Below are 13,110 nucleotides of genomic sequence, written 5' to 3' on the forward strand. Positions count from 1 at the left end.
CGAAATTCTATCACAAAGAGGACGACTTGAAAGACTAAATATAGAGTTTTTGAAGCACCAATCTACTGCTACCTAAGGCAATCAAGATAATCACAGTTTTCAGACTCAAATACAATAGTGTATCACTATGCTAAAGCTTTTTTCCTCAAGACTTAAATTCTCTGGTTGATGCATTTTTTCTCCTGCCCTAGTATTGAAGGGCAGGAAAACTAGCACATCCTATCCCCAGAATTTGCTTAGTTTTTTGGAGAAACATATGTCATAACCATGGAAAGGCCTTAACATTTAGAACAGTAACAGCAAAACTTAGTTTATGACCCCTTGAAGAAAACAAGACTTACCTCTCACCTTTATCATAGTGCCTCTCTTTCACTGGACTAGAAGCTAGGGCCTATCTTGTTCTGCAGCATCTCTTAAAACTAGGGATTAGGTGTTATTTAATACTCCCATGAGAAATCATAGCCAAGGCAATGAATTCAATTTGAAGCAGCACCTCCCATGAGTTCCCCATCTACTGGCAAGTCTTTAATGGGTATAGAAAACACTGTGCAGCTTTCCTAAGAACTACAGCACCAAAGAGGATGCTCACAAATCCCAGCACTTCCTTAAAAACTTGGCACCTTCAAAAGCGGCCTAATACACCTACCCAGATGAAGTGATGGAACCTGCACAAGACCATCTACCATTATGTTCTCCTCCTCAGCTCAGCTTTAGTCCGGAGCCAAGAGATAATTGATAATTGCACAGGAAGGCAAACCCAGTGGGGTCAAAGCATGTGTTAATCAAGATGGATTCTAGGCTGTTTCAGAAGAAAAGAAGCTGAAATTTTTCCTGTTCTAGAAGAAACAAACAGCCAAACCAAAAAAAGAAAGCTTAAATAAATACTACCCGTTTCCCTACAGAATGCTTGCCATTGCCAGTTTTATGAGCTGGAAAAATTAAACTTGCTCCATGATGTTTTATGTGTATTCCTCCTGAACACTTTAAAATACAATCCTGAACTTTTCCTCTCCACATTGAAAAGAATTACAGAGTTGTCCTCTCAAATGACTGCAAGCCAATGGGAACGTTACTGGTCTCAATATCCCTTTAAGGTTTTATTTCATGGACCATGTATAATTGTGTATTTTAGAACTGGGGACCAAGGATTGAATGCCAGCAGCTTCATCTCTCTTAACTACCCAGAGTTAGTCTCTGCAGACCAACAGTCACAAGAGCAAGGTTTGCAATATTGTTCTCTGTAGCCAGAGCAGACCTAGACTTTAGCAGGAACTTTTCAGGAGAGACACTCCTAACAGAAGCATTAAGCAGCAACATTCTCACTGAAAATGCAAAGAAATACTAGCAGATGCCTCTTATTTCAACAGAACTGTGCCTTCCAAGTTGAATTCCTTTCCTTGCCCCACTCTTGACCAGTGCACAATGCTTTTCCACATTTACTGAAATCAAACTCTTATGCAAACAGTTCCAAGATCCTTCTGATTCAAAATCCCAGCAGCATGAAATGATGAAGAGTTACTTCCCACTGAGGACTTGGTATTACGTAAGCAAGACACTATCACTCTCTACACATTCTAGTTTTTACCCCACACAAGGTTAACACAGAGCCACCGCATCTTGAGCTGCCATGTATCTACATTCAGGAAGATGTAATTCAAATGAGTTTTAAAGGTGAATCAGTTAAAACTTCCAACAGTGTTCAGCTGGACAGCTGAATTCAAAAGGGACTCAGCTAATTTTAATTCACTTCTAAAGCCCATTACCTACTCAAGAAGTCACCGACAGAATCATCACCCACAAGCAGATCCATGCAGACAAGCCAGTAAGACAGGATGCCACAGCTTAGTGCTCCATCAGGAAGAGACTTTCTACTACCACCTGCACACAGCGCTGTGCATTTGTGCTGGGGACAGGCTGTTCCTACTAGCAAGATGGACCCTTTCCAAGAGATACTCATCAGGTTAGTTCCAAACAAGAGTCCTTGCACTGTTTTTATCCTTCCTGCTAATTGATGGCCTTCGTGCTGCCACAGAAATTGTTCAATGAGTACACTGACTCTCTTATGCCTCCAACACTCCAGGCAACCCTCAACGTGCCCTAATTTTCCTATGTCTCATGCTACTTTCTTGCCCTACTAGCTCTGTTAGCCCTGTGTTAAAAGTAGATAACCTTTATGCCTGTTACACACAGCTAAAGAAGCAGAGTCATTGCCTATCAGGAAATCTATTCTATTATCTGTAAACCATGTCCTTTTTTGCCCTTTCCTAAGTTCTGTTGACTGTTCAGAAAAAAAGCAGCATTGTACCAAGTTCTTGACTATTTGCTCTGGCTCTTCAAACACTGACTCCAATCACCTACTGTGGTTTCCAGCACACTGGGGGAAAGAGCATTTCTACTTTGTATTTCATGCTGCTGCTTTTGCAGGTATCTAAACAACAAATGGATAGAATTAATAACCCCAGTTTAATCAAGGAAGCCCCAGGTTTCACAGACAGGCAGTTCTAGTACAGGTTACTACGATGCTGCACTAACAGAAGGCTATAACCTAAAAGGAATAGAACACGACTTGAAAGAAACAGAACCAAAAACAAGAGATCAAGCTTCTAAGATCATTGCCTCAACTAAAAATTACCAGCTCTTACCACCTTCTAATTTTATAACTCAGAACTGCTTACTATTTATAAAGTACATTCAGAAGGGCACGACAAAAAAAAACAGTTGAGTATTTATCCTCATTTTTAGGAATTCTTCAGAAATATGAGCTCTCCTATGGTCTCCTGCTCTGCACCCCATTAATTTCTGTCAGACTTCATCTTAAACGTGCTCACACAGTTGCTCAACATCAGAAGCAAAGCAAATGCACCCATGTAAGACGTTGAATTGAATCTTTCTAATGTTCCCTAGCCCATGCACTGTATTTTAGAGCAGCAAACTCCAAAGTGCTCATTTCCGCACCTGCGCACTTACTGATTCCCATGTTAGTCAGCAGCACATCTTTCTAAAGCTTCCTCTATTACTTACCAGCAAACCCAAGCTTTTCCACTAAGGTGCCTTATTGGGTTCACCCAAGCAATGGGACCATCCGCTATAAACTTCTACTTTGGGGGGGCAGAATCCTCCTCTGTACACTTGCAGTAAGTGCAATGCAACTGGTGGGCAGCATGGAAGCTCAGGAAGAAGTATGCAAGTCCCCCCTCGACACCCAGGTATTTCTGTCCCATTTCAGGGACTAAATAGCCCACAACAAATGTTTTCACTCTTAATCAACCAACATACTTGCACTATTAACACTCATCTGGTATAAATGAGATACCTGTTTTCAAGCCCAAAACCTAGGTACAACCTTTATGTGTCTGGTGATATGAAACTAGAGATGAACGTGCAAGGGCCTGAAAACTCAGTCTGATGAGCAGACCCTTGGACAAATCTCCAAATGAAGAAACAGAAGCGGGTGAATCTTTACAAGACTTTGAGTAAGATATTCTGTCTTCAGCCTCACTGATGAACTTTAGGAGGGGAGACAAGGAGGTAAAATGTACTCCAAGCCTCTGTGAGAGTGCCTTTTGAATTAAAAACTAAAATTAGATTGAGCTGTTCTTTTACATATGCATTGTTACTATGATTCACACTGGATGTTTGTATTTTGACTAGTTAGCTCAGGCCTAAGCAGCCTAATCATGGTGGCTGGGCTTTCAAAGGAACATCACAAATGCAGAGGTGAAATGAGCACCCCTGTTGGGCCTGTAACAATTAGACCTGGCTTCAAATTTTAGAAGGACTACAAAATATAGATGTATATAGCCTGGGTATTTGCATCATGATTACTCATAGGAGCCTTAATTATTCATCCCAGCTCTCTATACATAAACAAAAGCCCATCCTGAAGAGAGCAGACTGTATTCCAACACATATTCAAAAATACAACAAACACCACAGCTCACATTTCACCCTGGAGCGGGTCCCTTCCTTGCTCCTCCCCAAAAACCAGTGCGAATGCATGGCAACCTCTTTACTGACATCACTCCCTGTATTGTAAAACAGGTATTAACACAGTACCTAAACATTAAGTGCTGTATTGGGAATTTTCCCTCAATGGAGTAAGTTTCTCATTGCCTTTCCAAAAGTCTTCCTTATTTTGGGTTACTGCACAACAGAACTCCTACAAAGCCAGTCGGAGAAAATCAGATTGTTTTAATTCCTGCAGTAGATCATGCAGCAGTCTAGGTCATCCAACAAAATCTGTCTCCATCATCCTTTAAATTTAGTCTTGGGCACCATATGCCAAATTTCACTGCGTAACGCAGACAGAAAATGTGGGGAAAAACCAAAGTGTGACATGAAGCCAAAACAAGCTTTATCACAAAAACATGCAATGTAAAGTAGCAGAAAAGCAATTCCTTGTACTGTGTAGGCTAAAAATAATTGTGTTGGTCACTCACATCTCGCCTCCTCAGGCGTCCCAGGGACCAGGAAGCATCCAAGTCACAGGAGAAACCAGCAGTGTTGCTAATTCTAGAATATGCCCGACAGCCTGAAGTGCCTCTCTCTGCAATATAGATGCCTCACAAAACATTTAAAGTGGCTTCCTTTTACTGTGTCCCTATTATTACTTACCTAGTCTTGGTACTACTATTTAAAGCAGCAATGGGCAGTGCATGTTGATTGCCCTTAGCAGCAAAGAAAACACTCGTCAACTATACATTTGATTTGACAGCTTCCCAGACGGAACATGCCAGTTGGTTCTAAAATGCAAGGTCTACTCAAGAAAGCAAAGTAGCGATCCAAAATTATTCCCATTTCCACATTTCCTTAAACCTCCCTCATTTTGTTTGCTAAATTTGAGTTACTCTCTTCAAGGAGAAACCAGGAATAAAAAAAGCAGCTCATGGACTAGGTTTTAAACAAAGGCCTGACTACAAACCAGTGCTACAGGGTTAAAACTTGAACAGGGGAAGTTTAGATTGGATATAAGGAAGAAGTTCTTTACTGTTAGGGTGGTGAGGCACTGGAATGGGTTGCCCAGGGAGGTTGTGAATGCTCCATCCTTGGCGGTGTTCAAGGCCGGGCTGGATGAGGCCTTGGGTGACATGGTTTAGTGTGAGGTGTCCCTGCCCATGGCAGGGGGGTTGGAGTTGGATGACCTTAAGGTCCTTTCCAACCCTAACTATTCTATAATTCTATGACACAGAAACTACAAGATCTGTCCCCTCTCTTCGTTTTAGGAAGCCTCTGTCAAGCAGCAGGTGGATCTCTTCTGTCCTTCCTATGTCTTGCACTTCATCGTTTATCCATTCTTTCCCCTCAAAAGCATAGTTATCACAGCAGAGTATTTGCAAAAACCCCAAATACTGGTTTCAAAAGGACAGTTCGCCACTACCTCATTTAGAAACCCAGTATTTTGAGAACAAAGATCTGTGTTTAATAGCAAAAGATTGAAGCCGAATTATTTGACAATATAATCCAATCACGCTCCAAGATGTGCATACTGCACCAAAGATAATTTAACCAAGTAAGAATGAAGTAAGCAAGCGGGAGCTGCGGGTACGTAATGTTGCTGGATATAAAGAGTGTTTATGCTAAATCTGTAGCCAGACAATCTCCTGCTGTGGGACTTCTAAAAGAGAATACACAATGGTACAACAAAAAGCCTTGAAGTAACTGCATGCACCAAACATCCAAGTGCTCTCAAAAGCACCATTTTCATCTAAACAAGTATCAGCTAATGTTCTATTTATACCCTACACAACACTTTTCTCCCTAGCTGAGAGAGACAGGTGTAGAAGGTTCCCACCGGGACATCAATTCCACCCAACATCCCCTTCAGTACCCAAGGCTTGCTCTCGGGAGCATAAGATGTGCTATTCTCTACATGTTCATTTTAGCTAGAACTGCAAGATGAAAACATAAACCTAGCTCAGTACTGATGTATGAGCTCACACAGCAGTGTGTGTTTAGTCTTCACGGCAATGCTCCAGAAAGGCTACCACAGATCTTTCTATAAAGCACCACGTCCACGCTTTTCACAACTGTTTCTGACCACCAGCGTGACACCCCAAAAATGAAGACTGTTAAAGTCAGCCTTCCTCTCAGCTACACAGACCTGTATTGCCATAAAGGAGGACCCCTCTAAGCAGAAGGTGTGACCAGAAAGTAAAACCTTGATTCACAAATGTGAACACTAACGAGATTATCCTGATTGCACGCAGAATTACTGCTTTTCTACGCCAGTCCTTCTCAGGCACATAAGCAGCAAAGTTTAAAAGTCAAAGGAAAGTGCCTTTAAAGATGGAACTTAATTTGACTAGGATCACGAAGGAATTCTGCAGCATCTTCAACTATACTCAGCTACAGTACACTGATGGTATGTGTCTGGGTGACAGCTATTTATGTGCTTTAAACTACACATTTCCATACCTGAATGGGTTTGGAATTCTTCTGAACTGTAATCTTCACTCTGAATATCGTTATTGCAGAATAGCATCCCTACAATGTTACTCTCTAACTCGAAGCATTCTCCAGCTTAATTTAGGAACATATATATGGAATATATATTTTATGGAATTCACATAAATATATGTATTTCATGAACATCAGACATATGAACTCACTCCCTTCAGTGGATGTGAAAGACAACAGGAAATAAACCAAAGCATTAACAGAGCAGCTACATGAATCATCTGGATCAGCGGAACAAAAGGCTCTTCATAAATTTAATATACCTTAAGGTTCTTTCTGTTGGTCAGTAAATTCACATAGTCTCAAGTTATGCACTAGAAGTGGATGCAAATGGAAAACTGACCACAAATAGCTATCTTGTTTTAAAGTCCTAGCTTTGCTCCCAGTCCAGAAGAACTTGTGGAAATAGAACAGCTCTTAGTCTAAACTTGAACTGTAGCATGTATCCACACAAATGCCTCATGCCAGCATCCACAGGGTAGCAGAAAAAAAGCCCTCAAGGGCTCTTTTTATTCCTCCCTTTTCAAGGGACACATTCTTACGGCAGGTATTCCCCTACTAAGATGTGGGTTTCCACATGACAACACATGCAAACACATTTGTACACACACACGCAGCCATGTCTACAGATGAGGAGCACTTCCTTGTCTTTCCCAGGCCAACTGCCCGTCAGAAGACAGATCTGTTGTTCTGGGTGCTTTCTAACCATTTAACAATATAATTAAGGCATCCTTTTAAGAGTACCACCTCCGTAATGGTCTTATGAGCAGTGATTCACTATTCCTCAGATCTTCAAAGAAGGTGTGCAAGTCTTCAAAGACTTAAAAGAAAGATCTTAAATGTTATTATTTCTCATCACTATGTCTTTCCTTTGTGACTTTTTATCCCACGGGTGCTTCCAACTCAACTGAGATAGGGAACAAAAATAAGGACAGGGTAAATAAAACCAGACCTTCTTTTGAGAGGTCTTACAGATCAGTGTTTGAATATTCAGCGATCCTTAGATGGAGATATGAGGGTGCTCAGCTAACACACACACAGGTTAAATTAACAAAGAAAGTGCAGTCCTTAGTTCAGTGAAAGTCTGTGCAGATGACCACAGATCATAGACAAAGATGGTTATGAATACACTGGAGCAGGCCCAAGCTCTACATTGTATTCAAGACTTAAACACCAACTTGAGATGAAGATGGTGTTCGTACTAAACCTCTGTGATAAGGGGTGAAGTACTTCACTCAGATATTCTGGGCTTGAAAGAGTCTACAACTCAGGCACATACAAAGGGAGCCATGATTTCTATGTGGTATCTCAGTTTTCAGCAATAACTATGGCCTCTCTTAAGCTATACATTTAGCATCCTAATGGGCAAAGCTACAATACACAGAACAGGAGACTGGAAGATTGATTTGCTAAAACACTAAAAGGCAAAATGCTTCTTGCACCCTGTCTGAACATGGTGAAGGGAGACCAAACCTACACTGAAGAGACAGTGATACTTTTTCCCGTAAAATTTTCCAACCAGGTTCCCCAGCAGGTATGAACAGGCTGGGTGTCAAACTCCCGTTTGTTTGTCAGTCTACAGACATGACTGACTACAGCCCAAGCTTACAGACTAAAAAATACCCCTCTTATTTCCATCAGGTTACAAGGTATATCCCTCCTCAAAACAGATCAGCTACACCAATGGTGACCATAGCAGACTGAAGCCCCCTGAAAATGCAGCCTTTTTTCAACACAATGCTACTAAGTGCTATATCTTCAATGGCCAAGGATAACCAAGAGCCAAGAAATGAGCCAAGGTCAGCCAAGAGTGGAACTAATTAAACACGATTTCAAGTCGGTCTCTCAGTGGTCTGTTAACTACTGAGATTCTGAGAGCAGAAGATACAGATCGCATTAGTCAAGAAGTTCACACTTTTTGGACGTGCATGTTTACAGAATGGCACATTCCAACAAAGCAGACATACAACCTATTAAAAAGAAAAACGCATCAGCTTTAAATGGTTGACTCCTTTAAACAGAAAAGCCTCTTGAATTCAGAAGTCAATGGAAGACCTAATCACTTACTAATTTTTCAATGAGAATTCCTTCTTGTGGACTTGTCTTTTTCATGGGACCTGCTATGATCCAAGTTGTTGTAATTAACAAAACAATGGATATAGATTACTTTGAAAAAAGATATTTTTATATTTTGCAGCTTCATATATTTGAGGCAGAAACGACTGGAAAGCTATTCCTCTTTCAGAAGCATTTCAAATAGTTCACAAAAGTACACGTACCCAGCAGATAGAGAGAAACCAGAACCTCAACAGAGACTTGTTTTTCCATCCTCTTGGGTTTTTAGGTTTTAAGGCTCAGATTAACACTGAGATTTTATATATTAAAAAAAAATAAAAATAAATCATGCAATTGGTCACAGCATAAATTCCTCCCATAGCTAAAAAATAGGAAAGAGCACTGCCTATTATTTAGTGGCCTCAGCTTTATCACGTTTATGACCATCAGGGCCCTAGTTTGACATCCTCTCACACTCCAGAAGCTCTGTCTATTTAAATAAACCTGGCAACTAAGCCATGGGCACACACAGTTGCATTGCTGAACGATTTGACAGACTGGATAGGATGAATGGTTGTTGTAACAGAATTTGGCTTCCTCTTGCTGCACACTTCGGGTCTACGTGAGCCATTAACAAGAAACGTCAATGCCCGCTCTAGGTTGTCTGAAAAGATGCAGGATTATGAAGAACTCTTCATCATTTAGATGAATTCTCTTCTTCATTTCTATTCTAGTGCTAAAGCAGAAACCTCGAGTACTGCAATTCAGATACGAAGGATTTACGTATTTATTCCCAGTGAGCTGAGACATTTTTCTAGAAATTCACACATTCATTGCAATGGGATTTCTTAAGAATGACAGAAATAACAAAAACTAGACTAAGATTTTCTATTGATGCTAACATACCTGCTTGCTTATTATTTCTTGTTCTAGAATTAGATAGCAACAAGACTGACTCTTACTCTGAAGAATAACCCAAAGAACATGCCAACAAAAGCAGTAAAAGAAAATCTATGCTACCAGTGTTTTCTTTTCAAGTATCACAATTAGGCTGACAGACGTGGATGAAAATAATTGAAATCTTATAAATCAGGAATTTAACTGCAGCTATCTTTATTAATGCTTTGCATGAGGACCTATTCTTACAGGATGCAGAAATGGCAAACATCTGTGAAAGCTGGGACAGAGCCTTTAGGGAATTCTGCCATTTGAATGGATTTTGGCCCCAAAAGCTTGTGAAGAGCTGTCTTACACCTTTTTACAAAGAGAAACATCTCTCTCCTATCCTTGCTAAAACTTTGAACTGAAAAAAAAAAGAACCAAAAACCAAACAGAAAATAAAAGCCCAAAGAAAGTACAATGGTCCATACTGACTGGAGAAAAATTCAATGGTCCAATGGATGAACAACAAACAGCATGTAGTTTGTGAGCTACTCACTTATGTATCCTGTACGCTTCCAAAACCACATTATTTAAACTCTTCACACTTAATATTGAGATCTAGTTTAATGGAGGCAGGAGAACCACAGACCAAAATTAAGAAGTCTATAGTTTAGTTTATTTACCCCCCTCAGCCATTTGTCTCTATCTCTAGTGTTCCAACACTACTGCTCTAGGTTACACTGAACTCTAGACAATACTCGCTTAAACCCCAGAACACTTCAGAGACCCTGTTTAAAACCAGCCATGCAGGAACTGCACTGCCAAGCTGAAGAGCCACTAAACTGCAACAAAGGAGTAGAAACAAGTAGGAGCATTGCAGACTATCTTTACCATCACAGAAACGGTAACATTCAACCCTTTCGCAAAGATTTTACAGTCACTTCATTCTGACATAGTCCAATACTGCTTCCACTTCAGTGCCGAGAAACCTGTCATAGTAATGGAAAAGGAAAACAAAGACAACCTTCCTCTGGCAATTCCAGCTTTCAAGCTAGTTTTAAACCTAGACTAAAGTATCTCGACTTCCTGTCAGAGATCTAAAAATTGGCAACTGCCATGCATTTTCCACGTGTTTACAATAAACTCCTTCACATTCACAAAATGCAGAAGGAGCCTGCAAGTTACACTCTCTTGGGTCTTCCTGCAGCCTCTGAATCATGCTCTTGCAGTTTCAAGACTCCCTGCTGGCTTTTTTAAAAGCTTTTTTATTATTATTTTTAAGACCTAAATCACAGAAGAATTATACTGTATGTGCTAAGATAAATCCGTCAAGCATCAGCTTGAAGTATACAGTTGAATGTTCTGTTGATGATCTACAGCTCAGGAAGCAACTCCATGCATTACTTTCCTCTTCTTGCTTCCCCATCACTGGGACCACAGTGAAGACAGGTATTTCTAAAGTGCTCCCTCTCTCTCCCCCCAGAGGTTGATAACCTTGATTTAAACCAAACAAGCTATCTGCCATCCTTGGCTGTCTACACGAGGGTTCTCCTCATCATTGCCAAAGCAGGGATGTACATTTTGAGAGGTTAAGTGGCAGATTTCTTAAGGAACTTCACTCACCAGGACTTGGGTCCAGACTTAACACAGCCATGCTGGGGTGACAACAACCCAGCTGAGCTGTACACCACAGCTGCTCTGTGAGCAGAAGAACTGGTCCACTCCTATGCTGCAATCAAAATGTACAGCTAAGAGACATCAGAGTTCCCCCTTTAACTGGCATAGTATGCCTGCATCGAGCATTTACAACCAATGAGTAGCATACCCTGAAGTAATTGTATGCTATTCCTGATGTAAGACACGTCTCTTCCAAATCTATCCAGGCAGAGACTTTCATTCAGCCTGGAGGAATTTACACTTTCTGCCAACAGAACATACACTTCCAGATCAGAATGTGAAAAGAAAGGCAGGACTAAACTGATGAATGACGTCAAAAACTAAGGAGCTGAGAGCAAAGGCAGAGGATATCGCGCAGTTGGGATACAAGTTTGAGATAAGACCATAAAACCAAAATGCGTAACTTGGGTACTTCTGCACATCTGTGCAAATTATGAATTTAGAAAAAGTATTTTATATTAATATTTAAAAGTATTAAATTAATGCTATCTTTAATCTACATGTGCACTTGCCACTAATTCCACCTAGTTTAGGGCTATAAAAGCCTCCATCCAGTTACTGGAAATTTTCAACTTATATCATCATACATAGGCAACTAGTTCAGAGTCCAAACTGGAAACTCCCTATTTAGCTTTTTAGTTTAGTATTTTTCCTTAAACAAAAAGAGGGCTAATATTCCAAGATACCATGTTTTTTTGAAATCACTCTCCAAAATAAAGACATAACCAAATGCCTCTGAATCAACTACTGCCACAAAAATTGCCCTACTGCCACAACTACTGCCCTACATTTTGTTGTAGATGCCCAATACAGATTTACTGGGGGGAAAAAAAAAAACAGTAAAAAATGAGATGTCACAAACTATTAGTATCTGATGGGCAGAAACTAAAATGTTCAACCAAGTTTTCATTTTGACACCCCACACACCTCATTCATGAGACTAAAGATATCAAAGATTTTGGTCCAATGCACTAGCCGACATCAACCAAGCGTGACATGCTAAGGGAAATGTCCTTGCCTCTCCCCTTAAAAAGGTACAATGAGAAGAGATCAAAATGGTCTTTAAAGCATGGCTAATTTTAAAGCTTCTGTTATGCCACTGCCTCTTCCATTCTTCTAAAATAACCCACTCTTACATCACATTGCATGTTTCTCCGGTACTAATTGCTTTCCACACATAATACAGTCCAGAAATAACTCAGATGCAAGAACAATGTAAGAACTTTACACACCTTTTTCAATTAGAAGTTAAATAATGCTGTATGATTAGATTCATTTAAACGTATCTTTCCTCTTTCATTCTTCATCTAATGCATCTGCGATATGCCTGTGGTGATGAGCGCATTCATTTCAAGACTCAGGAAAAGGCATATACCAGTTCCTTCGAAACACTTCAAAAGAATGGTTTTGCTCCCGAAACAGGACGTGAGTTTAAAATATAAGCAGTAAAGCTAGCTGTGCTTGAAGTCTTAGGGAAAAATGGAGAGAACTGAGGAGATTATAAAATGTAATCTAACAGCCTTCAGCATTTCTAAATTCTAAAAACCTAAGTATCAAATTGCAAAAAAGGAGTTTAAAATCACTGATTTTTCTTAAACATGTTTCAACTTCTTATTTCTAAGCTCAGAAGTTTTTGTATCAAGACCATGCCAAGAAGATTATCTGTGGCACTTTCTCTATTAATTATCTTTATACTTCTATAGTCGTGAAGGCTGTGGCCTTCAGATCCCGAAACCCACACCACTGATTTCAGACACTAAACCCAGTACTTTCGGTATCATTCACTGCTTGCACAAGTTCAGCTGCAGGCCACCTAACTACAAGGGAAGCAGTCAAGCACACCAAGTACCAAGTACAAGACTAACAGCAGTGGTGAGGTTGCTGATGGTCCTTGACTTTTATTTGGTTTAAACACCATCAGATAAAAAATACAGTTTTCTGGAGGGCTACTTGTTCAGAAGGAAGAAGTCAGATCTAGTAAAACCACCACAACAGATCACGTTTATAAATGAGGTAACGAAGGGAAGTAACTTGCCCTCA

The 13,110-nt window shown here is 40.2% G+C and overlaps 1 protein-coding gene across 5 annotated transcripts in view; it reads right to left on the reverse strand.

The window, feature by feature from the left end:
* The window catches only part of GSK3B (glycogen synthase kinase 3 beta), a 150,468-nt gene that overhangs the window by 82,134 nt on the left and 55,224 nt on the right, over window positions 1–13,110 (reverse strand). The gene's annotated exons all lie outside the window — the stretch shown is intronic.

Source organism: Psittacula echo (assembly GCF_963264785.1).
Source record: "Psittacula echo genome assembly, chromosome: 3".
Classification (NCBI taxonomy): domain Eukaryota; kingdom Metazoa; phylum Chordata; class Aves; order Psittaciformes; family Psittacidae; genus Psittacula; species Psittacula echo.